The 24,112-nt window shown below is 43.5% G+C and overlaps 1 protein-coding gene across 2 annotated transcripts in view; it reads right to left on the minus strand.

Annotated features, from left to right (window-relative positions):
• SLC16A7 (solute carrier family 16 member 7) overlaps positions 1–24,112 on the minus strand; it is a 142,966-nt gene that overhangs the window by 117,065 nt on the left and 1,789 nt on the right. Inside the window, exon 1 of one of the 2 annotated variants that reach the window (XM_039503794.1) lies at positions 2,960–3,058. The exons of the other annotated variant lie outside the window; for it this stretch is intronic. The gene's annotated coding sequence lies outside the window, so the exon portion shown is untranslated. Of the gene's footprint in view, positions 1–2,959; positions 3,059–24,112 lie in introns of those variants that run through there. 2 annotated transcript variants of the gene reach the window in all.

Below are 24,112 nucleotides of genomic sequence, written 5' to 3' on the forward strand. Positions count from 1 at the left end.
CAGTAGGAAGTATGAGGTATGATCATATTGGTCCAGATGTACTCAGAGAGCTCCAAGGAGCTCTGTGAGTGAAATTTGAAAGGCAGCTTTGTTTCCATGATTAAGTCTTCCTTTCCTGCCCCTCCTTCCGGGTGGAGCTTTGAGGTTAATCATTTCTTCTCTCTACTCTCCCTTGCTGCCTATAGCACTTGTGATTCCCCTATGAATCTAGGTCTACATTGCCTTACAGGACCCAGGAGGACAAAGGCTGTTCCTTGTGCTCCCAGTGCCCTTGCTTATGGATACTGAGATCGCTAGCCATGTCATTCCAGAGCCTCTGTCTAGCAGGGAGGGGTTTTTCACAAGTGCCTAACTCACTTAGGACACAAGTCCCACACCAAGTCAATGTAGATACTTTTGAAAATCTTGACCTATTGCCCTTTTTCATCATGCCTCACTTGCTCTGCTGGGCATTGCACAATGAGGGCCATTTTCACATCTCATGCAAATACACCTGCATGTACTGAGAATGCAGAGGCCAACCTGGAGTCTACACTTGACCTAACAAAAGCACAGCAGACATTTCAAGAAGGGATAGGAAGAGCCTTAAAACTCGTCCTAGTTCATGGATTATCTAACTCAGGGGTTCTCAAACTGTGGGTTGGGTCCCCAAAGTGGGTTGCAACCCCATTTTAATGGGGTCACTAAGGCTGGTGTTAGACTTGCTGAGGCCCAGGGCCGAAGCCCTAGTCCAAGCACCACCGCCTGGGGCTGAAGTTGAAGCCTGAGCCCCACCACCCAGGGCTACGGTTACATGCCCCCTGCCCAGGGCAGAAGCCCTTGGGCTTCAGCTTTGGCTCCCGCACCTGGGGCAGCGGGGCTCGGGCGGGCTTGGTCTTTGGTCCCCCCTCCTGGGGTTGTGTAGTAATTTTTGTTGTCAGAAGGGGGTCATGGTGCAATGAAGTTTGAGAACCGCTGAGCTAAGCCTTCCAAAATTAAGGATCTAGGCCCGGATCCCCAATTAAACCTGAGGCATCAAGTGTGTCAATATGATCCCACACCACAAGTGTTCGTTTTCAGCCTGGCACTCTGCAGTATGTACAGAACACCAGCTATTTAAACTTTTCATTTATTAACATACTTTTACAATCTGTTAGTGTGCTACAATCACCATAGCATGAGGCATTAAAATCTTCATTACGTGCCATTGGTTCTGCCATGGGTATCACAGCAAAAACTTTATTTAAGCAGCCTTAATGGCAGCTGCTCAGAAACAAAGCAGTTTCTGATTTAAACTTGTGTCAATCACACAGAAAAAACTTTCCTATCCATCCTGCCCCTCCCCCCAAAAAATTCTAAATTAAATCAGTGATTCTCAGTACAGAAGCAATAAGGAGGATCAATAAAAAAAGTGTAATGCAAGTTTCACAACACTATAATTAACTGTCTTACTTTTGCATAGTGTTCTGATAGCCACTGAAGTTACCTATATTTTGAGTTTTATATTTTAATACATTTACAGCTAGCTCCTCAGCTGGCGTAATTCAGCACAATTCTGTTGACTTCAAAGGAGCTGTGTTATACTACCTGTGGAGCTGGCTCTTAGGCCCTAATCCTGCTCTATGGAAGTCAATGGGAGATTCATGGCTTTCTGTCTCTAAACTGTTATAATATGGATTTCACAAAGACAACCCTAACAATCATCAGTTTAACTTCATGAAAAACTCAGTCAACATTTTGCCTTAAATTGTGTGTAAACAGCTATTTGAAAATTACTGGTGCATTGGCTATTAGCAAAAAAAAATAAATTACTTTTTTACATAATGAATAAAAAGTTGAAAACTGCTGTCAGACATGCTTCACTCAAAACCAGACTATTAATTTTAAAATGCCTGGAGCAAAAACTAGTGGCGAGAGACAATTTCATTAAAACAGACTCTCATATTGTTTGCTTTGAAGAAACCTCTAGTCTCTTATTTTTAAAAAGTTTTAACATTGCAAAATGAACTGAATGTGTAAATGCTCAATGTTGCTCAGTGTCCTGCATTTCGCTCGCTGTTTCTGTTTTACTGTGTTCTATATTCTGTTTTATGCCAGAGGGATGTTATTATTGCTGTCTTCCCAAAGCCCTCATAAAAATAAAGATGCTTATCTCAAGAGCCCATCCCAGTAAGACCTTTTAAGTGAATATATTAAAATGATTGTTTCCAGTGTAGGTCCAATAAAAGATATTACCTCACCCATCTTGTCTCTTTAAAATGATTGCACACTTTGAGAATGTACAGAGTTGATCTTCTTTGGCATCCTGGATTCTGGTCTTCCCTTCCCTACACTTTCACAAAAATCATCTACTTTGCCTGCTGATTCGACCATGTCCAAATCCTTTTACTGGCCCTTCTTATCTTTTCCACAGAAGATGAAAGCTCACTCCTGCCTCTGTAACTTATTTCATATGTCCACTAATACTGAAGCCCCTTTCCTGACCATATCTGCAGTGCTATTTCCCCCTTTTTTTTTTTTAGTTCCTCTTCACAAGACTCATCTTTGATAAACAGTTTCTCTTCACAGAAGTATTAACAAAACATACAAAGAAAAGTGTCTGAACAAGGAAATTACAAGATGTGTGACTGCCACCACTCAACCATGCTATTTTTTGTTATAACTCTTTCGGACAGGATCTTTGTTTTCATACTTGTCTTTACAGTGGCATTATATAAAGATCCGAATTATATAAAGATTCTTGCATCCGAAGAAGTGGGTATTCACCCACGAAAGCTCATGCTGCAAAACGTCTGTTAGTCTATAAGGTGCCACAGGATTCTTTGTTGCTATTATATAAAGAAATAATCATAATACTTTAGCATCACACATTACACAATATTCTGTATAACACTGGCTTAGCTTGCATGGATCTATGTAGTAGTTTGAAACTATCTTATCATTAAGCAAAGGTAAAAGAAAATACAAAGTGATACATTACCTGGAAGAGGGCTGCTGTCCAAGCTAATAATCTAGTCTTGATACTTACAGGGTCTTCAGATAGACTGAGCATTTAAAGACTCTTTGTAGTCCTGATTGGTTTATGACCACACTTGATGTTTTTATTGTTTATTTCGAGCAACCAATAGCCAAAGGAACAGGCATCTCAAATTACATCTTCAGATGTATGAAGTTATGATGCTTTTGTCTCGATGCTATTTCATAAGAGGGAAAATTATACAGTAAAACTGGTGTTCTTCCCTAACATTTATACAAGTCCACCTAGGATCTCTCATAAAGCTTCTTCATGTACTATAGAGGAATTTTCTGATTGTCACCATATATCTTAGAATTTATGAAAATCTACCTTTTATAAATTCTTCATGTTGCATGAACAGCAATTGTTTTAAAAATATGTGGAAAAAATTCAGACAAGAATCCAATATGAATGCCCACATTTAGGGGCAACTAGGGTTTTCAGTCTATTAATAATGTTAATTGGAGTTTCACATGCAGAGCTCATGGGTCTTTTATGTCACTTAAGAAGTACAATGAGTGAAAATTATCACTACTTATTATTTCAGTTGACAGATCAAACAAACACTAAAGTTAACTATGCGGTAAATATCACATGCATACTCTTGAAAACATGAAATAGATATTCATAAAACAACAACGTTACAAAAAATGTAATTTTATCTGATGTACACAAAATGATCCAGCAATTAACTATAAATATGGATTTATATTTCACAGATTTCTTTAGTCAGATTAATTCACAGACATACTAAAATTTCACATTAGGTTTTATAGTATAATTAGAACATTATATGTGTTAATAACCACTATTATCTGCTGCATTAATTAAAAAGATATCTTTCCACATGTATCTTACAGATTTTGCTTTAGAGCTGCATGGTTTTTGTTTTATTTTATTTTTATTTCCAAAACCTCTCGGTTTTGAAGAAGGGTGAAATCTAATCATTTTGACTATATGTGGCAAAATGAATGAATGCATAAGAGGCAAAAATCTACCTAAAACAAGTTACAACTTTTCACCCTTTAGCCCCATGTAAAAATGCATTCACTATTTTTGCACATAAGGATTTCCCTTTTTGATTGAAAAAAATACCACAATTTTTCTGTGAAAAACAGAAAAATAAAAAAAGATTAAATGGTTTTTAATGTCATAAGATCAGTGAAAATATTGTTTTCCACAGTCCTCTATGTGCAGTTTGACTCAGCATACAATAAAAATGACTCAGTGCTGAAAGAGTTGACATTGCATGTCTAAATGACATGGAAAACAAATTCTGTAGCCTCAGGTACAGAAATAAATTGAAACCTAAACTTGCCCTAAATAATCACTGTACAACTGATATTAATACCTCCAAAGTTTCACACCATCAACTACTTTGATTTGTGAATTTCGCCAGTGTCTGAAACAGATTTTATAAGAAAACTTCCCATTTTGCTCTGCCCAGCACTTTTTGAAAGTTCACAGGGTAAGAAGCAATTCTCACTATGAATTAAATCTATCTGAAAATAACAATTAGTTACAATCGGCATTTCTAAGCCTGGTGGTTATCTTGCTAAAACACTGAAATTTGTTATGGGACTAGTATGTGCAAACCCAATATAAGAGTTTGTTTAAATAAATAAATGTTTTTTTCCTCCTGTTTAAGACTCGTTTAATAATGAGAAAATATAATCATTTAATTAATCTCTGTGATGTCTGAAAGTTTAATTTGTATCTGACCAGGTTCCTTTAGGAGGGATGAAGTGTACTGGAAGATAAAGGGGGATAGTGATAGGTAAGCCTCAGTTACTAAAGAAATAGAAAGGACCTGGTAGAAGGGTGTTCAATTCTCTACTGAACACCACAGCAGGAGGGGATTATGTTTGCTGACATAAGTACATAAGAAAGAGGGCAGAGAGGCGGTAAACATAAAACACAGAGGGGTGGTAAACACAAGTTGTTGAACTCTGACACAGCAGGAACAATAGCCTATTTCCTTTTTTTTGGTCAGAAATAGGAAACAGACTATTGTTCCTGCTGGATGCTCTGTTACAGTTCAACAACTTCGTTTATCTCTGTGTACGTCCTTTTTCTTATATATTTGTGTCAGCAAACATAATCCCCTCCTGCTGTGGCCTTCAGTAGAGGGTTACACTTCCTTTCACAGGATTCCTACTTGCTGTCTTTTTTTTTTTTTTTTTTTTGTCTGGCGGGTAGAAGGAGCAGGGGGAGAGAAATGAGGGAGTAGCTACAGGCACCACCCTTGAGGGAAGATAGAAGGAAGATCTGCAGGCCTCCTCTGAAGGAAGAGAGCAACCTCACGATAAGATCACCAAGAACAAGACTAGGAAAGAGGAGGTCAGTCACTGGAAGAGCGGGTACTGAGAGGGACAGACAGTTAGAGAAGTCATTAGTGGGAGACAGACAGAGACTCTAGAACAGTGGGTCTTAAACTTTTTTACTGGCAACCCTTTTCACATCGCAAGCCTCTGGGTGCGCCCCCCTAATAAATTAAACACCCTTTTTAATATATTTAACACCATTATAAATGCTGGAGGCAAGCGGGGTTTGGAGTGGAGGTTGACAGCTCGTGATCCCCCCCCATGTTCTCAAACTGGGGGTCCTGACCCCCAGTTTGAGTCACCCCTGCTCTAGAAAAAAGTGGAGGTGGTATCCAGGAAATCACGAGAAATCTTTAAATACATTTCCAGTAAATATTCAGACTTTCAGAAACTCAGCTGAACCTCCCAACCAGATGAGGTTCACTTCTCACTATTATCTGTTCCATACAATTCACAATTTATTCATAGATACTATTAATTTTCAGACTATGGTGCTCATAACTGACATATTTCCTTTCATCTTATTTTCCCATATCATATCCTTCTGTCACAATCCAGCTATGTCACTAATAAGATCACTAATCATCATAATACATTATAGCAGGAGTGGCAGCAACCACTATACTTAATGCCGTATAATAATTTATGTTCTCACTACCTGCTTTTGGACACTCACAATTTTCTTTTGGGCTGATAAAACAGAAAACAAGCCTGAAAATTAAGATTTATTTATTTATTTATTTTAAGTTTAAGCAGAATCAGTATAGCCATTTTGGTGTGAGAAGAGAGTGAATATTTTCTACAATGAACATATTCTTATGATTTTCTTTGAAACAAACCCACAGTCACATTGGCATGGTCTTGAAAGCTGAAATTTGACATAGGAATAGCATTCTCGTGTGCTGCAGAGAAAATTGATTTCAATTTGACCGAGTTATGAGCCTTTGAAAATCACATGCAGCACAGTACATTGTGTTCAGGATTTTGTTTTGCTATGCTTGCTCAGGAAGTCTGCAATATGTATATCTGTCCAGCTAATTTTACCTATGTCATGGAAAGTACATAGATGGTGTGTATATAGGCTGGGTCCTGCTTTCTATGAATATGGTAGCCATCTAGCTTTACTAATGCAAGTAATCTTGAAAATTGAAGTTTATGTACTCTTTTGTGTTTACCAATTTTGACTTGTCTGGTTAACCAACAATAGTGCAAATTTAAAATTTTAGACATGTAAATACAATTCAAAATTCACACTGTTTGCTTGCTATATAAGTCATTCAAGCGGGCAACTATCAGACCCTTGAAGAATAACCAGTGCCTTATGTACTGGCATTTACATGGACTATTCACAATGAACTGCTCACAACTGACTCGCAGTAGAAGAATTATTAGGTGAAGACACATTTTTAACAACAAATTCAAGAATCCCTTTGTTTATTCATTCTCAGAAAAAGAGGCAAAATTCATCAAATAAAATGTTCATTATGAATTATTTTACCAGTTTGAACATTTAGGACTGACGATTTGTTGGCTTAGATAACAGCAGAGTCTTTGTCTACACTAGCACTTCTCTTGGCAAAACTTTTGTCGGTCAGGGGTGTGATTGACACAAATTTCACCGACAAATGCGCTGGTGTGGACAGTGCTCTGTTGGTAGGAGATGTTCTCCCACTGACAATGCTACCGCCACTCATTGGGGGTGGTCTAATTATGCCAATGGGAGAGCCGCTGGCATAGAGCAGCAACACGGGAGACCTTACAGCAGGGTAGCTGCAGCAATATAGCTGTGCCACTGTAAGTCTGTACTGTAGACATAGCCTGAGATGCCAGAAACAAATAACAAGATCTGACAGGGGGTGAGACATCATTCAACAACAACATGTTCGACTGTGTTGTATATGAGGAAAATTCAAGTCTGAAAATTAAACAATATGTCATATTTCCCAGTGTTGTGTGCCCTGGTGCTTATGCATTGTGGTGTGTTCCATGGGGGTGCAAAGGAGCAGCATAAAGAACCTTGTATGGCCCATATAAAAACCAGACAGAATTACAGCACCTGGGTCCTGAAGAGGCAAAGAGAGTTCCTTCATCTGCACAGTGCCCCCAAAGGAACAGGAAAGAATGGGGAAGCTGCTGGGCAATAACTCTGACACCCTGATTCTCCAGCCAGCCAGACTGGCAAACCACATGGGAGGGGTAAGCCCGCAGACAGGGGAATTAGTGGGTGCACAATCTAAGGAGATTTCTCATGACTCCCTGCAATTGATTCCTTGGTACTCCATGACTGTACCCAAACCAGCTGCCAATGTTTCTGCTCCCCCAACCAACAATGTACCACCATTTCCCCACAAATCCCCAGAATCAACCCCACCTCTGCTTCAGCCTCTGCCACTGGTACTCCTGTCACCCACGTTCCTCTGTTCACTTTTGTCTCACAATCTCACCCACCCTGAGATGCTGGCTGCCTCATCTCCCCCTACTATAACTGTCCTCATCCAGCCAGTGCCTTAACAGCACAGCACCACACAAAGTCCATGTTAAACAGAGACTCCTGTACAACTGAATGTGAAGCCCTAATCACCACATGACTCCATGGCAGATGACTCCGCTACAGAGTCAGTCTTCCCAATTTTTCATATATCAACGAATTTTTCTCTTTTAAAGTTATCCAGATTCCCCAGAGCCCAAATTTAAACAAACACAAACTGTACAGTACTGTACTTTCTTAGTCATTTTGAGATGACTACATAGCTGTAACTCTATTAGGGCAGAGTTAAAGGTGTGGTTGTTATCTGAATGTAAGCCAATGCCTCAACTGAGAAGGGAAGCCATAAAACTCAACATGTCTAACATTTTCTAAACAGTGTAATTTTTGCAAAGTAGCATACACTCAGGCTATTGATATGTGTCTACAACTTTTCTAGTCTATTCAGTCCTTTTTGGATTCTTTTACCACCACCATTATAACAAAGATCTTTCATTTCACTTTAAGTGTGTGTGTGTGTGTGTGTGTGTGTGTGTGTGCGTGTGTGTGTGTGTGTGTGTGTAAATATCCTTCCAAGCTCAAAATTCAGATTTTGTATTTGAATACAATTCTGAGTATGAATGTGTTCACTGGACATGACTGCATATTAGAAAGGAAAGGGTGTTTGCTATGGAGGCAAGGAGACGATGAGCGCGTTTGGACCCTATGACAAAGTGTACCAACCCCACACTGGTGAGGTGAGGGTTAAAGAGTTGCTCTGGACACAGGAAGTGACAACCCCTTGTTCCTGCTGGGCACGCTCCCAATGGAGAGAGGATTCAAAATGGAGCAACTCAGCTCAAGCTGGGCTGACTAAGCAGGAGAGAAGGTGGGTGCTGCAGCCTTCTGCAGAGGAGCCGCTGAGGCTTCCAAGAGCTGGGACTAGGCCTCACAGTCAAGCTGCTGCAGACCCTTCAGCCATGGATGCCAAACTGCCACAGAAAGAGGGAAACCATTCAGACAGTGGCCTCAAAGAACTCCAGGGGGGACCTCAAGACAGGCCAGTGATACCAGAAGATGAGCTAAAGCTGGGACAGGAAGTAGAACAGACAGCAGAGGTAGGGATGCCCATCTCCTATGCTGTGCAATTTGAATTATTGTTTCTTTGAGCCCTGGGTTGGAACTTGGTGGAACAGGCCCTTCCCCTGGCCACTAGGTGACACAGCTGCTGAATCCTGCTGCTAGGCTAACGCAGCCAATGACTCTTGCTACTGGGTGACACAGTCCAGAGTATAGCCCATAGATCAGCAGTTCTCAACTGGGGGTCTGCGGCCCCCTGGGGGTCCACGAGCCCTTTCAAGGAGGCTTTGGGGACCTGTGGCTGAAGCCCTAATGCTTGGCGCCTCCCGCAGGGCTGAAACCGGGAGGCACAGGACTGAAGCCCTGATCCCCAGGGGTTCACCAAGGGAGGTGGTGGAATCTCCATCCTTACAGGTTTTTACAGCCTGGCTTGACAAAGCCCTGGCTGGGATGATTTAGTTGGTCCTGCTTTGAGCAGGAAGTTGGACTAGATGATCTCCTAGGTCTCTTCCAAACCTAATCTTCTATGATTCTATGAAGCCCTGATCCCCAGCGTCAGCGCCCCTGTGGGGCTGAAGCTGGGAAGCGTGGGGCTGAAACCCTGATCCCCGACCCCCCTTCCTGGGCTGAACCCCGATCCCCAGTGCCCCCCACAGGGATGAAGCTGGGAGGTGTGGGGCTGAATCCCGGAGCCCCGAGCCCTGGTGCTCCCTGTGGGGCAGAAGCCCTGAGCCCATGGGCAGAGCTGGGGACATGGAGGGCATTGACTCCCACCCCCGAAACTGCAGCAAAAGATCACGGCACTCCCAGGGGCAGCGCCACACCTGCCCCACCCCATCTCCTCTCCCTGCCCCCTGGCCAGGTCAAAGGCAGGAAACCAGAGCTGGGTAGTGCGGGGCAGCTGCTACTCTGGTTGGCGCCATGGAGCAGGCAGCAGCAGTGTTCCTTTTTCTCCTGCTGGCACTCCAGGTTGAAGCTGCTCCTCAGCTCCCAGCCCCCTTTGCTCCCGCAGAGGCAGTCATAAGAGCCCCCTGGGTGGGGAGACCCGGTTCCATGGCTGGCAGACCCCTCCAGGAACAGGGACTGCAGGGGAGTCCTGCCAGCATACAGCCCCTAATACCCTCTCCCTACACCCTGAGCTATGACCTCTGTGCATCCTGATCTATCCCCTGCATGCACAGCCCCTAGCCACCCTTGTCCCTGAACCCACAGCCACCCTCTGTGTGGACACAGCCCCAGCTACCCCCTCCCTGCAAGTTCAGCTACCCCCCTTGCCCGCACACAACCCCTAGCTACCACCCTCTCTGAACCCTCAGGTACCCGGTGTCTGCACACAGCCTCAGGTACCCCTCCCTGCATCCTAAGCTGTTTTCAAACTTTTTGAGCTAAGACCCCCACCTTTGAGTTATAATTTTCTAGGGTTACCATGCATCTGTATTTTCCTGGATGTGTCCAGCTTTTTAGTTCTCAAATCGCTGTCTGGGAGGAATTTTTAAATATCTAAAAACTTCTGTGAAAATACGGACATATGGTAACCCTAAGTCCCAAGTCCCGGGGCTGGCGGCACTTCCTGGGGCAGCTCCCAGTGCCCACCCACCAGTAGGAGCCTGCAGTGTGGGCAGCCTCTAGGCACAGAGGTGGAGGGGGTCTCCGCGTGCTGCACAGGCTCCCTCCTGCCCAATCAGAGCTGCGGGGGTGAGGCTTGCAGGCACCAGCAGCGGGCAGAGAGCCCTCTGTCCCCCCCGGACCCGACCCAACCCTAGGAGCCAGAGAGACCTGTTGGATGCTTCCCAGGAGCTGCCCCAAGTAAGCACTGCTGGGACTCCCCACCTTGCCCCCCGGCAGGTCCCTCTGGCTCTTAGGGTCAGGTCAGGTTGGGTCGAGTTGGGGGGGGGGCAGAGGGCTCTCGGTGCACTGCCAGCACCTGCAAGCCCCACTCCACAGCTCCGGCAGCTCCCATTGGCACTTTTCCCAGCCAATGGGAGCCACAGAGCTCGCGCTTGTAGAGGGCGTAGCACATGGAGAACCCTCGGCTGCCTCTGATCCTAGGAGCAAGAGGGACCTGCAGCAGGAGGGGTGAGTAGGCGAGCAGAGTGGAGTGAAGAGCTGAGCAGTGAGCAACAGGGGTTGAGTAGGTGAGGGGGGGAGTGTGAAAAGGCCAGTGGTGGGCAGCGGGGGTTGAAGAGGCGAGTGGCAAGGGAGCCAGCGGCAGGTAGATGGGCAGGGGTGAGGAGTCAAGCGGCGAGCCAGCGGCAGGCGCGGGTTCTCGGGGTGGGCATGGGGGTTTCTGGCAGGGGAGTGAGGAGGTGAGGGGCAGGTGGGAGGAGGTATGTGGTGGGTGGGGGGCTAAGGAGGGACACAGCAAGCCAGCGGCGGGCCAGGGGGTGAGGAGGGTTGCGGTGGTGGGGCGCAGCGGAGAGGGGGCGGGACCTGGGACAGAGTGGGAGTGGAGCGTGGGAGGAGTGGGGGTGGACTGTGGGCAGGGCTGACACCCTATGCCCAAGGCCCCTGCCCTGAGGACCTCGCCCCACCCCCACTGGGCCCTGGACTTTGTATAGCATGTTGAGGCGGGGGGGCCTCAGAGAGAAAAAGGTTGAGAACCCCTGAACTAGATGACGGTACCACTGGCCTTGGACTCAAAACCTCCTTTGACTGGCACCGTGAAGTGTGGGTGGTAGAGGGAGGTGAATTGAGATTTTGAGATTGGGTGGGATGTTAACACTGCCTTTCCTGGCAACCTCCTTGACTGTTAATGGCTGTGTTGTTCTGAAATTTACTTCAGCATCCTTGTGGTTGTGGGCGGCAGTCTCAGTTTTTTCCAGACAAGTTTGGATTTGATTAAGGTAGATAGTAAAAAAAAAAAATGTAGATGGACACTACACTAAGAGCTCAGGTTTCATTTTGATATGTTTGAAACATACATGTCTAGTGATGCTGCAGAATATTTGGAAATTGAAATAGTGACTTTGTTTATAGACAGATGCCTGATTCACCCCATAGTCATAAAGAGGTAGAGTGCAATTTCTATCCATTGTGCCTACAATGGAAGCTGTACTGGAAAAGCACCCACTCCCAGAGAACTATAGTTGGCTGTAGGTTCCACCAGGAGAGGGCAGCTTTATTTTGGTGTCAGGGATCCATAGAACCCTAATGACATGCCTGAATGCAGCCAGGCCAACACCTTTTCTTCCTGGCCCAGCTTCTCCTAATTTCTTGAGTGTGCCAGTTTCTTCCAAGCCACCCAGTGGAAAAATGGTTTTAGGCAGCTTGAGCTACTGACTCATAGTAAGGTTATGACCATAGCCTTCAGGGTGGCAGAAGTCAGAAAGTCAATAAATGTGATGCTGGATTGACCCAAAGTAAGAAGCAAATCCACCTTAGACCCATGTAAAATAAATGTCCTGTCTTCACTTTCAAGGCTCTGTACCATTTAGTTCCTTCCCTTCTCTCTTCTTGTATCACTTCTGCTTGGGGTGTATGGGGTTGTCAGGGAGGGGTAGTACCTCTGATAGGGGAGCAGTCGTACTCCTAGGAGTAGCTCATCCACTTTGGTCCCCACTTGACACCCAGCTCTCACCTGTGGCTCCAAGTAGCTGTCAGCATGCGACAGCGGCCACACCCCGGAAACCATCTCGACTGGCAGGCTAAACCAGGTGAGGGTAGCCGATGAGTCTAAGACCCTCGGTGAGTTAGGGCCTGTCTACCCATTGCATGCGGAGGCTGGATCCGGCTGACTGAGGAAACCTGGTTCAATGGTCAGGAAGGCGGTGACAGCAAGCGTTGTGGAACGCTCAAGAGCACGACAAGACACATAGGCGTCCTGGTCATCCACTGCGCCCTGCCCTATCTCCAGCAGTCTCGACTCTTGTCCTGCCACTGGATACAGATAGGAACTGGGAAGAGAGAGTGAGGTTGATGTTGCGCAACTCTCCCTCACTTTAATCCAATTCACGCGCAAGTCTCGACATCATATCATATCATATCATATCAAGTCCTGTGGCGATGGGCGAGCGATGAAGCAGCAGGTGTGGATACACTGGGAGCTGTAGCCGCAGACCTGCACACAGGCGGCTCAGGTATAATGGTCGTTCCTCACTGACCGAAGCAGCGGTGGAGCTCGGCATCTTCTTGAGCGACTGAGCAGCCCTATTCAGGATTGCACTGCTCACCTCCGTAGAACGAGGAGGGGGCTAGAAAAGGTGCCCTAAACATTGCCTGCTTCACCTTACCCTGGCCAGCATACCGCGGCTGGCGGGGATCCCATAAAAGTGGTCGAACAAAAACAAAACTTAGAGTGACACCGATCACCATTGGCACATGGAATGTGCGCACGCTACTGGATAACATCACGGCAGACAGACCAGAGAGAAGAACAGCACTTGTCGCCAGAGAGCTCGCACCCTACAACATTGACATTGCAGCCCTTAGCGAAACTCGCCTTGCTAATGAAGGACAGCTGTCTGAGTCAGGCGGAGGCTATACATTCTTCTGGAGTGGCCGCAGCGGTGATGAGCGTCGCGAATCTGGAGTTGGCTTCGCCATCAAGAATCATCTTGTTCGGAAACTTGCCAGTCCCCCCAAGGGTGTGAATGATCGTCTCATGACAATGCAGCTTCCGCTTCAAAATGGAAAACAAGCTACTTTGATCAGTGCATACGCTCCCACAATGACCAACCCCCCCTCTCAGGGGAACCCCCACCACCACACTAGGATGTGAAAGATAAATTCTACGAAGAACTAGATGTTCTGCTATCATCAGTTCACCGCACAGACAAGCTGATCCTGCTTGGCGATTTTAATGCAAGAGTCGGATGCGATGCCGCAGCCTGGGAAGGAGTCATCGGGAAAAATGGAGTGGGAAAGTGTAACAGCAATGGTCTGTTACTGCTGGAAACTTGTACAGCACATGACCTTCTGATCACCAATACGGTCTTCCTCCTCCCTACCCGTAACAGGACTTCGTGGATGCATCCCCGTTCCAAGCACTGGCATCTGATTGACTATGTCATCATCAGGAGAAGGGACAGACAGGATGTCAGGGTTACAAAAGCTATGTGTGGCGCTGACTGCTGGACAGATCACAGGCTCATAGTATCTAAAATGAAGCTCCGTATCATGCCGAAGAGACGACCACAAGGCTGTAAGGCTCTCAAAAGGATCAACGTGTCGAAGCTGAAGAACAGCCGCATCACTGAAAATCTAGCAGAAGACCTAGAGAACGAGCTTGCTGATCTTCGTATTGAGAATGATGCTGAGAGAGACTGGGAGCGATTCCACAACACTGTCCATACAGCTGCATCGAAGGTATTGGGGCCCTCCACACGCAGGCGGCAAGACTGGTTTGATGAAAATGATGCAGAAATCCAGGCCTTACTTGCTGCGAAGCACCGCCTGCATCGCGCATATCAGAACAATCCATCCTCAGCGGCAAAGAAGACTACCTTTATCAACACTCGCAGAACAGTACAGAACCGACTGCGCAAAATGCGGGACTTGTGGCTGAGCGCCAAAGCAGATGAAATACAGGCGTACGCGGACAGGAACGACTATAAGCAGTTCTATGAAGCCCTCAACACGCTCTATGGTCCACAGGCTTCTGGGAGCTTTCCCCTCCTGAACTCTGATGGCACTGTGCTCCTTACAGAGAAGACGCAGATTCTCCAGAGATGGGCTGAACATTTTGAAGCAGTTCTCAACTGCCCCTCAGTCATCAATGATGAGGCCATCGACAAGATGCCCCAGGTTGCAGTCAATGACTCCATGGATGCTTCACCAGAAGAGGACGAAGTGAAGAAAGCCATCAACCAGCTGTCAAGTGGCAAATCCCCAGGGTCAGATACCATACCAGCAGAGGTGTACAAAGTCGGTGGACCAGTACTGCTACGGAAACTCACTGAGCTGTTTCAGTCCTTCTGGAAGCAGGGATCCATTCCACAGGAATTTAGAGACGCGTCCATCGTGTACCTCTAAAAGAGGAAGGGCAATCGCCAGGTATGCGACAATCACCGTGGAATCTCGCTGCTCTCTACAGCGGGGAAAGTTCTTGCATGGGGTTTTGTTGAACCGACTGATCACTCACCTGGAACAGGGTTTACTGACAGAATCACAGTGCGGCTTCCGCAAGGGGCGTGGGACTATTGACATGATCTTCGCTGCGCGTCAGCTACAGGAGAAATGTCAAGAGCAGAACCGTGAACTCTACACAACTTTTGTGGACCTCACGAAAGCGTTCGACTCTGTCAGTCGCCAGGGCCTGTGGAGGATCATGTCGAAATTCGGCTGTCCAGACCGATTCATACAAATGGTACGTCAATTTCATCACGGTATGATGGCTCGTGTCCTGGATAATGGTGAAACATCTGAGGCCTTTCCAGTCACCAACGGCGTCAAGCAAGGGTGTGTTTTAGCACCCACTTTGTTTAGCATGATATTCTCTGCCACTCTGACTGATGCCTTTCAACACTGCACTGAAGGAGTAGGCCTGAAGTACAGAACCGATGGGAAACTATTCAATCTGAGGCGACTGCGTGCCATCACCAAGGTGAAGGAAACTGTACTTCGAGACTTTCTCTTTGTCGATGATTGTGCTCTGAATGCTAGTACAGAGCCAGAAATGCAAGCCAGTATGGACAAGTTTTCATCTGCAGGCAACAGCTTCGGCCTCACCGTTAACATCAAGAAGACTGAGGTCATGCACCAGCCACTCCCCACACTCTGTACTCAGAACCGTCCATCACTGCAAATGGACAGAGACTTCAGGCAGTGGACCACTTCACGTACCTGGGCAGTACCCTTTCTCGAGCAGTGCCAATCGATGAAGAAGTAAAGTGCAGAATTGCTAAAGCCAGCTCTGCATTTGGCCGATTGCGCTCCAACGTCTGGGAACGTCGAGGGATCAGCCTACCAACAAGGCTGAAGGTCTACCGAGCAGTGGTGCTTCCAACTCTGCTGTACGCCTGCGAGACGTGGACTGTCTATCGGAGTCATGCACGAAGGCTCAATCACTTCCACACTTCCTGTCTGCGAAAGCTTCTAAAAATCAGATGGCAGGACAAAGTGCCCGATACTGAAGTCCTTATCAGAGCCAGTCTGCCGTCCGTTCACACACTGCTGATGAGAGCCCAGACCAGATGGGCTGGACATGTTGTGAGAATGTCAGACGAGCGCATTCCTAAACAGCTCTTCTACGGAGAACTCGCCCAGGGAAAGCGCTCCCATGGAGGACAAAAGAAGCGGTTCAAGGACACGCTGAAGACCTCTCTGAAGTCCTTTGAGATTAACACTGCCACATGGGAAACCCTCGCACTGAACCGTCCAGCATGGCGCAGCCTCATTCACACAGGCAGTAATACCTCTGAGGCGAGGCGTACTGCTGAGGCTGAAAGAAAGCGTGAGCTGCACAAGTCCAGAGCTGCCCGCACATCATCGACAGTGCCATCACATGTCTGCCCAACGTGTGACAGGACGTTCCATGCCCAAATCGGACTGATCAGTCATCTTTGGACGCACAGAGTCCGGTCATCGAAAGAATGAGTTGTTGAGGTCTTCATCGACAACGATGGACGAACATCATCACTTCTGCTTACTCCCAATGAAAATGTCAATACTACACTTGGAACAACACTAACCTGGAACAAAGAATCACCAATCCCTTGAAGTAAACAAAATTACAAACATATTTTAACAAGTCCCTCTCTCTTTAGGTCAAGCAACAGTTCTTCGGGGCTATTTCTTGGCAGGAAAATACACAGTCTGTTTTTCTCCCCAGAACCATCAAAATAAACAGTTAAAGTAGGTGAGGAAATAAGCAGGGGGATTCCCTTATGATAGGGTCAAAGGAGCAGTTTGGGGTCACCCTTGGTCCAGAGTTTAACCAAATACAAAAAATGTTCCCTTCTCTGTAGGATTCAGCTAAACAATTCAGGTCCATCCTTTCGGGAAAACAAACATGAAGAGTCCCCTTCCCAGGGGGGTGACAGAAATAAATACACACAGTTAATGAAGCTAGTAGGGATCAATTAAACAATTCAAATTCTCCTCTGTAGTAGTGGCAATCACTAAAAGACCAACAATCTCAGCCACATGGCTCCAGAAAACACAGTCCTCTCTGCTTAGACTGGAAGAATAATCACCTCCTTGCTTGCAGGAGCCCTTAACTCTTATGGGACAGGTATTACTACTGAGCCCCAGCTGAAGAACCATCCTTCAAAGTCTGACATTAGATATGGTCACTGTGAGGAGTGGAAGGCAGAGAATCTCTTTGCTCATCCCATACTGAAGGGATTTAACCTCTTTAGCGTCCTACAAGGCATACACACATCCCATCACACTCCCACTCACTCTTCATTTCCTTCACCCAAGTCTCTATTTCTCATCTTCATGCTTGCTCCATGCTGCCCCCTATGTGCGGAACACCTCCCTTACCTTGTACATCATGGCCCAAATCCTTTCCAATGTACAAAGCCTGACTACATTAACTTTGCACAGGGATGTTCCACAGGAACCAAAGGGTATCCTTCCATCTACTGGAAATATTCCACTACTATTACTGTATCCCGTGTACTTTAATAGCATCCTATTTGGGGGATGGTAGTGGCCAGTAGATCTGATTACTCCAGCCTCTTCATGCCCCAAACCTCTCTGGGCTACTGTGGACAGACCACACAGACAGGGCACGGCTCTGTGCAAAAAGAGATTGCAGACCTACTGCACTGACGCTTTGTGGCATTCCCTAGACCCCACCATGATTGCTTACAATGCCTTTTAGGTAAGACGAGAAGAACACAACAACTATCCTCTCCTTATTCAAATATTTCATTAAAACAAACAAAACTTCTTATGTGAAAACATTCAATGGTAGTCCATCAGTGGGGGGTCAGAGAAAGAAAGGAACAATAAAAATACCGGCACTGCTTCAAGACTGGACTCCAGTCTTTGGATATCTAATTTGTAATGTGTCTAAACTGTACTGTATGTTCAGTTTCTAGAGTTAATCTTTCAGCTCAAGTGGCACAGAACTGTGCTTTGAAGCTTGACGGATGGGGTTCATCCCCTCTGGGACACTACTTACAAATACAGTACATACATTCTATAAAACAGTATATAATTGCATAATTATAGAATGACTACTCATAATTTACTAGTGTAGTAATATTCCAAGGCAACCTAAGTCACTAGTAGCACACAGGAAATGCTTCAGAGTAGCAGCCGTGTTAGTCTGTATCCGCAAAAAGAACAGGAGTACTTGTGGCACCTTAGAGACTAACAAATTTATTTCAGCATGAGCTTTCGTGAGCTACAGCTCACTTCTTCGGATGCATAGAATGGAACACACAGACAGGAGATATTTATACATACAGAGAACATGAAAAGGAAATGTGTAGTTATATGGTTTGTACAAAACCAGGGCTGGTTCCTTGGAAATGAGGTGAGAGTGAAAATAATAATTTTAAACCTCTTTTTTGCCTCTTTTTTAAAAATTGTATTTGTGGATTCAAGCTTTCAAAATGTTTAAAAATATAATGTATTGTGTGTTCTGGGTATGTTATGTGGCCTTTTATTGAAATTATACCTCTAATAGCCTTTTTAAATCACCCATCACTTTTATTATCCTTTTTTCTTTCTATCTACAACTCTCCCATTCTCTTGTGTTATCTTAATCTGCTCTCACTTTTGTGAGAGCTAGTTTCCCACCCCCACAATCCTGTCTTCCCTCAATCTGTTCTCTTCTCTCCCCTTTACATTCTTTGTTTCCCTCTCCACACTCTGTATTTTCTGCTTTCCTTCTCTTCATCCTACACTCACATATTCAAAGTGTCGAGAGAGCATTTAAGTGATATCCTTGATGCTGGAGCACAGAAAGAATGAGGAAAAAGAAATCAAACCAACTAGGATATAATTGTTCACTGTTGACTGCACTGTTTGTTGGCACTTAAGAGACTTCAGTTCTTTTTAGAGTCACTTTGCCTACTCCTCCACAATAATAAGCATAGTAATAGTAAATAATGATAGCACTCATATCTTTATTTTATCTGATGACCTCAAAGCTCTTTACAAAGGTGAGTAGCTATTATACACCCCATTGTGTAGATAGGAAACTCTAGTATGGAAAGGTTAAATGATTTGCCCAAAGTCACATAGTGAATCAACACAGCCAGGGATAAAACCCAGGTCTTCTGACTTTTAGTCCAGCACCCCATTTACTAGACCAATGTATACTGCCCCTACATTTGCCATTTTTTAAATGTTCTTAGGATACAATGAGCAACGTATAAATATGGACATACAACTGTAGTTATAATATTGCAATGGATTAGCTAGTAAGTATACATCACAGTCCCCTAGCAGATGAAATCAGATCTTCTGAGGTGCATGTTATAGACTAGGGCTGTCAATTAATTGCAGTTAACTCAAGCAATTAACTCAAAACAAATTAACTTGATTTTAAAAATTAACTGTGATTAATCGCAGTTTTAATCACACTGTTAAACAATAATACAATGCCAATAGAAATTTATTATAAATATTTTTTATGTTTTTCTACATTATCAAATATATTGATTTCAATTACAATACAAAATTCTAAGTGTTCACTGCTCACTTTATCTTGTTATTTTTTATTACAAACATTTACACTGTTAAAAAGATAAACAAAAGAAATAGTATTTTTCAATTCACCTCACACAAGTACTGTAGTGCAATCTCTTTTTCATCAAAGTGCAACTTACAAATGTAGATTTTTTTTTTGTTACACAACTGCACTCAAAAACAAAACAATGTAAAACTTGAGAACATACAAGTTTTGATCCTTTTGTAGCTCTTAGCAGTCTGCCTGGGACTTAACTATCTTGAGAAATTTTGAATCATCTGCAGATTTTGCCACCTCACTGTTTACCCCCTTTTCACCACTCATTTATGAATAAATTGAATAGGACTGGTCCCAGTACAGACTCCTGGGGGACACCACTCTTTACCTCTCTCCATTCTGAAAACTGACATTTATTCCTACCCTTTGTTTCCTATCTTTTAACCAGTTACCAATCCACGAGAGGACCTTCCCTCTTATTCTATGACTGCTTACTTTACTAAGAACCTTTGGTGAGGGACCTTGTCAATAGCTTTCTGAAAATCTAAGTACACTATGTCCAGTGGACTCCCTTGACCACATGCTTGTTGACCCCCTCAAAGAATTCTAGTAGATTGGTGAGACATGATTTCTCTTTACAAGAAGCATGTTGACTCTTCCCCAACAAATTATGTTCATCTATGTGTCTGACAATTTTGTTCTTAACTATAGTTTCAACCCAGTTTACCTGGTACTGAAGTCAGGCTTACCGACCTGTAATTGCCAGGATCACTTCTGGAACCCTTTTTAAAATTGGTGTTACATTAGCTGTCCTGCAGTCATTTGGTACAGAAATGGATTTAAATGATAGGTTACAGACTACAGTTAGAAGACTTTCACTGCAGATTTGACAAAACACAAAGAAGATACCAATGTGAGATTTCTAAAGATATCTACAACACTCAACCTAAGGTTTAAGAATCTGAAGTGCCTTCCAGAATCTGAAAGGGCTGAGGTATAGAGTATGCTTTCAGAAGTCTTAAAAAAGCAACACTCTGATGGGGAAACTGCAGAACCCAAACCACCAAAAAAGAAAATCAACCTTCTGCTGATGGCATCTGACACAGATGATGAAAATGAACATGCATCAGTCTGCACTGTTTTGGATCGCTATCGAGCAGAACCTGTCATCAGCATGGATGCATGTCCTCTGGAATGGTGTTGAAGCATGAATGGACATAAGAATCTTTAGTGCATCAGGCAAATAAATATCTTGCCACAACGGCTACAACAGTGCTATGTGAATGCCTGTTCTCACTTTCAGGTGATATTGTAAACAAGAAGTGGGCAGCATTATTTCCTGCAAATGTAAATGAACTTGTTTGTCTGAGTGACTGGCTGAACAAGAAATAGGACTGAGTGGACTTGGAGGCTCTAAAATTTTACATTATTTTATTTTTGAATGCAGTTTTTTTGTACATAATTTTACATTTGTAAGTTCAACTTTCAGGATAAAGAGATTGAACTACAATACTGGTATTAGGTGAAATGAAAAATACAATTTCCTTTGTTTTTTACAGTGCAAACATTTGTAATAAAAAATCAATATAAAGTGAGCACTGTATCCTTTGTATTCTGTGTTGTAATTGAAATGTAGAAGACATCCAAAAATATTTTAAAATAGTATTCTATTATTGTTTAATGGTGCAATTAATCACACAATTAATCACAATTAATTTTTAATCGCACAATTAGTCGTGATTTTTTAATCAATTGACAGCCCTATTTTTTACCAAATACTATTTTCAAGATTTTTTTAAACATTATAATAATAACTGACTGAAAGCTTCAAGTTGGAATAACGCTTTTTTAAATCACAAGGATAATTGAGGGTAAGGATTAGAGTTGCACATAGAATGGATGTTTTATGGTTTGGGGACTGACACCCCCCCCTCCCAACCAAAAAAAAATCTAGTTTGATTCACCAAAATCATTTTCCTTTTTTTACTTTTTTGTTGAAGAACTTTAAACAATTTCACTTTGAATGGACTGAAACATTTCAAGTTGATTCTAAATAGAATTTTTGGGGGGGAGGGGTTTGATTCATTTTGAGTCAACCAAAATGTTTTAGCCAACTCAGCACAATTTTTTAAAAGATTTTCATTTTGATTTAGCAGTTTTCAGGTGTTTTTCATGCTTTTGTGTGATTTAAAAAAAACTGGCAATTTTTTAATTCAAAATGTCATTTTAAAATGAAATGTGTCAAAATGAAAAAACTGAAACAATGTTTTGATAAAAAAAACATTTTTTCTTGGCTGAAATTCTTTGTTGAATTCAACTCAATTTTACAAATAGCTTTGGATCACAGGAAACGTATTTGTTGATGAAAAAGCTATTCAGCATAAAATTTTTGCCCAGATGTAGTTGGGATCCTGAAACTTGATTCACATAGGTGGATTCCTGTGTGTGCACAAAGCCCCATTGCAGTCAAACATGCCTATGGACCAATTACAGGATCTAGACCTTAGTAATTTTTATAGTTCCTTTTTACATAGCATTCCTATAACTCAATATATTTTCAAGTTCTAGGACAAATATACATTGTATAACTAGAGACGTCTTTTATTTTTTCAAATTGCATTAAGTTTGAGACTCATATTATTCACTTGTTCATTATTTTTTCTCTTATGCATATTAAAATGGTATCGGTATTAGCATCATAACTGATTGATGTTTTACAAAATAGCAAAGCCAAGGGCTGAAGAACAACTTTGTGATGGAATGACTCATGATTCATCAATAAGCACAACCTTGCAATGGCATACAAGTAGCTAATGTAGCTACCTACACAATAAAATAAGATAAAGCTGAAAACAACTAAAAAGCATATTATTGAAAAATTGATCTTCTATTCTACATTAGCTAACCTGAAAAGATTAAGGTCTAGGAAATCCTGCAAGTAAAACTCACCCAGCCTTCCACTTTGTCTTTTACCTTTCACCCTCTGATGTTTGTCATCCCTCTTTTAAGATTACATTTCCTCTTTAGCCTAACTGTAACCCCCGAAGTCTATGATAAGAAAACAGAAGGGGGGTGGAAGGAACACAGATACTGGATATTCTGGTAGAGCAACATTTTTATGATAAAGGAAATGACTTCTCACTGGGGGCAGTCCTGAGAACTATTGCTTTTATTGTGGAAAACAGACAAGATAAAATCACTAAGATAAAAGCTCAATACTAAATGAAATAAACTACCACTAACTCCTCATAAAGTTATTACTCCATACTAAATTACACACTTAAGAGAAATGTCTAATAGAAAAAGGCATCCTCAACTCTCTTCTGATGAAACTGATACTTATCAGTTTTTATCCCTCAAAGTTAATTTATAAATTCATTTTAATGGTTAGAAAAACTGAATATATTCAGCATTCTTTATCAAAAAGAATATCAGAAATCTTCAATATTAAAGAACTTTAATATGCAATCTAGAACTAAAGGAGGGGAAGAAGGTTCTCTTTTTTAAAAAATTATGTATCTTAATATTCTCAAATATAACTAACTTAAACATAAACCATTTTTCCTTTCTTTATTGGCCCTCTCTTGTAATTTCTTTTTACTTTTTCTATCTGTCCAAAATATTTGCCTTTAAGCATGACCTTCATATGATTCAACTCTCTTTAGACCTGGGCTGGTATGTTGCTAGGCTTATCTGGTGTGCTGTTGAGTTTACAGCCCCACTCCTGCAAAGGAAGCTGTATGCACCTATTTCATTACTATTTGATAAGTAACGTGAGCTACAGCAATGCAAAGAATTACTATCGAGACCAGTGAAACATATATGGAAGTCTCCACAAGCCAGTGACCTCAGTTTGTTCAGATGTTTTAACCACACAGGCTTTCAAGAATTATCTCAGTAAGATTCCTACTTCACCAATGGGCACGTGATGCACTCTGCATGTCTGAACTGTCTCTGCCTTAGCTGTGAAAACTCAGGGGGACTCATTCCTATGTTGATATTGTGCCTGGGTCAGAGGCGATAATGTGCCTTCTAGATACTAGGACCACCAGGGAACAGTTAAACCTAGCATGGGTTAGCGGCGGGCAGCTTCTTGGCCTGCTCTAAACTTGTGCTTCAACTGTAACAATATATGGGCCATTCCAGCAGCCAAAAATAGCTGAGGCATGGCAGTGCCTCACTGATGCCCCATTTCCAGGGCACCCTGCAACTGAATGGGGGTGGTAGTGCAGGGCTCAGGAAGCCCTTTAAATTGGAAACGTTCCCTGAAGGAACTTTAGGACTACTTTGCACCCGTTAAACCTGGAAGTATGCTGAAGTATATGAGGTAGCTGCAGTAACAAAATGAACTCCCTCGTGTCTCCTGCCGTGACACCGTTGGATCAATAAATATCAACCACCATAACCAACCCCAGAATGATTGTAGTAGTAATCAGAGCAATAAATACATAGAGCGGCAGTGTCGGGAGACTTATTCTGGCCGAATTTCCCCACAGCTCAGAGAGGGCTGCGGGGACACGATCTCTAGTTCCTTCAGCCCCACCTCTCACACTAAGAAGTTAATCGGGTCTTTTTTTAGAAGTTCCCACGTTTCCCTCTGGAGCGCTCCCCTGTGTGCAAGTGCCTCTGTGCAGTGTGAGCTGGAGTCGGGCAGTCTCCGGGCG

This window comes from Mauremys reevesii, linkage group 1 (assembly GCF_016161935.1).
Source record: "Mauremys reevesii isolate NIE-2019 linkage group 1, ASM1616193v1, whole genome shotgun sequence".
Taxonomy (NCBI): Eukaryota; Metazoa; Chordata; order Testudines; family Geoemydidae; genus Mauremys; species Mauremys reevesii.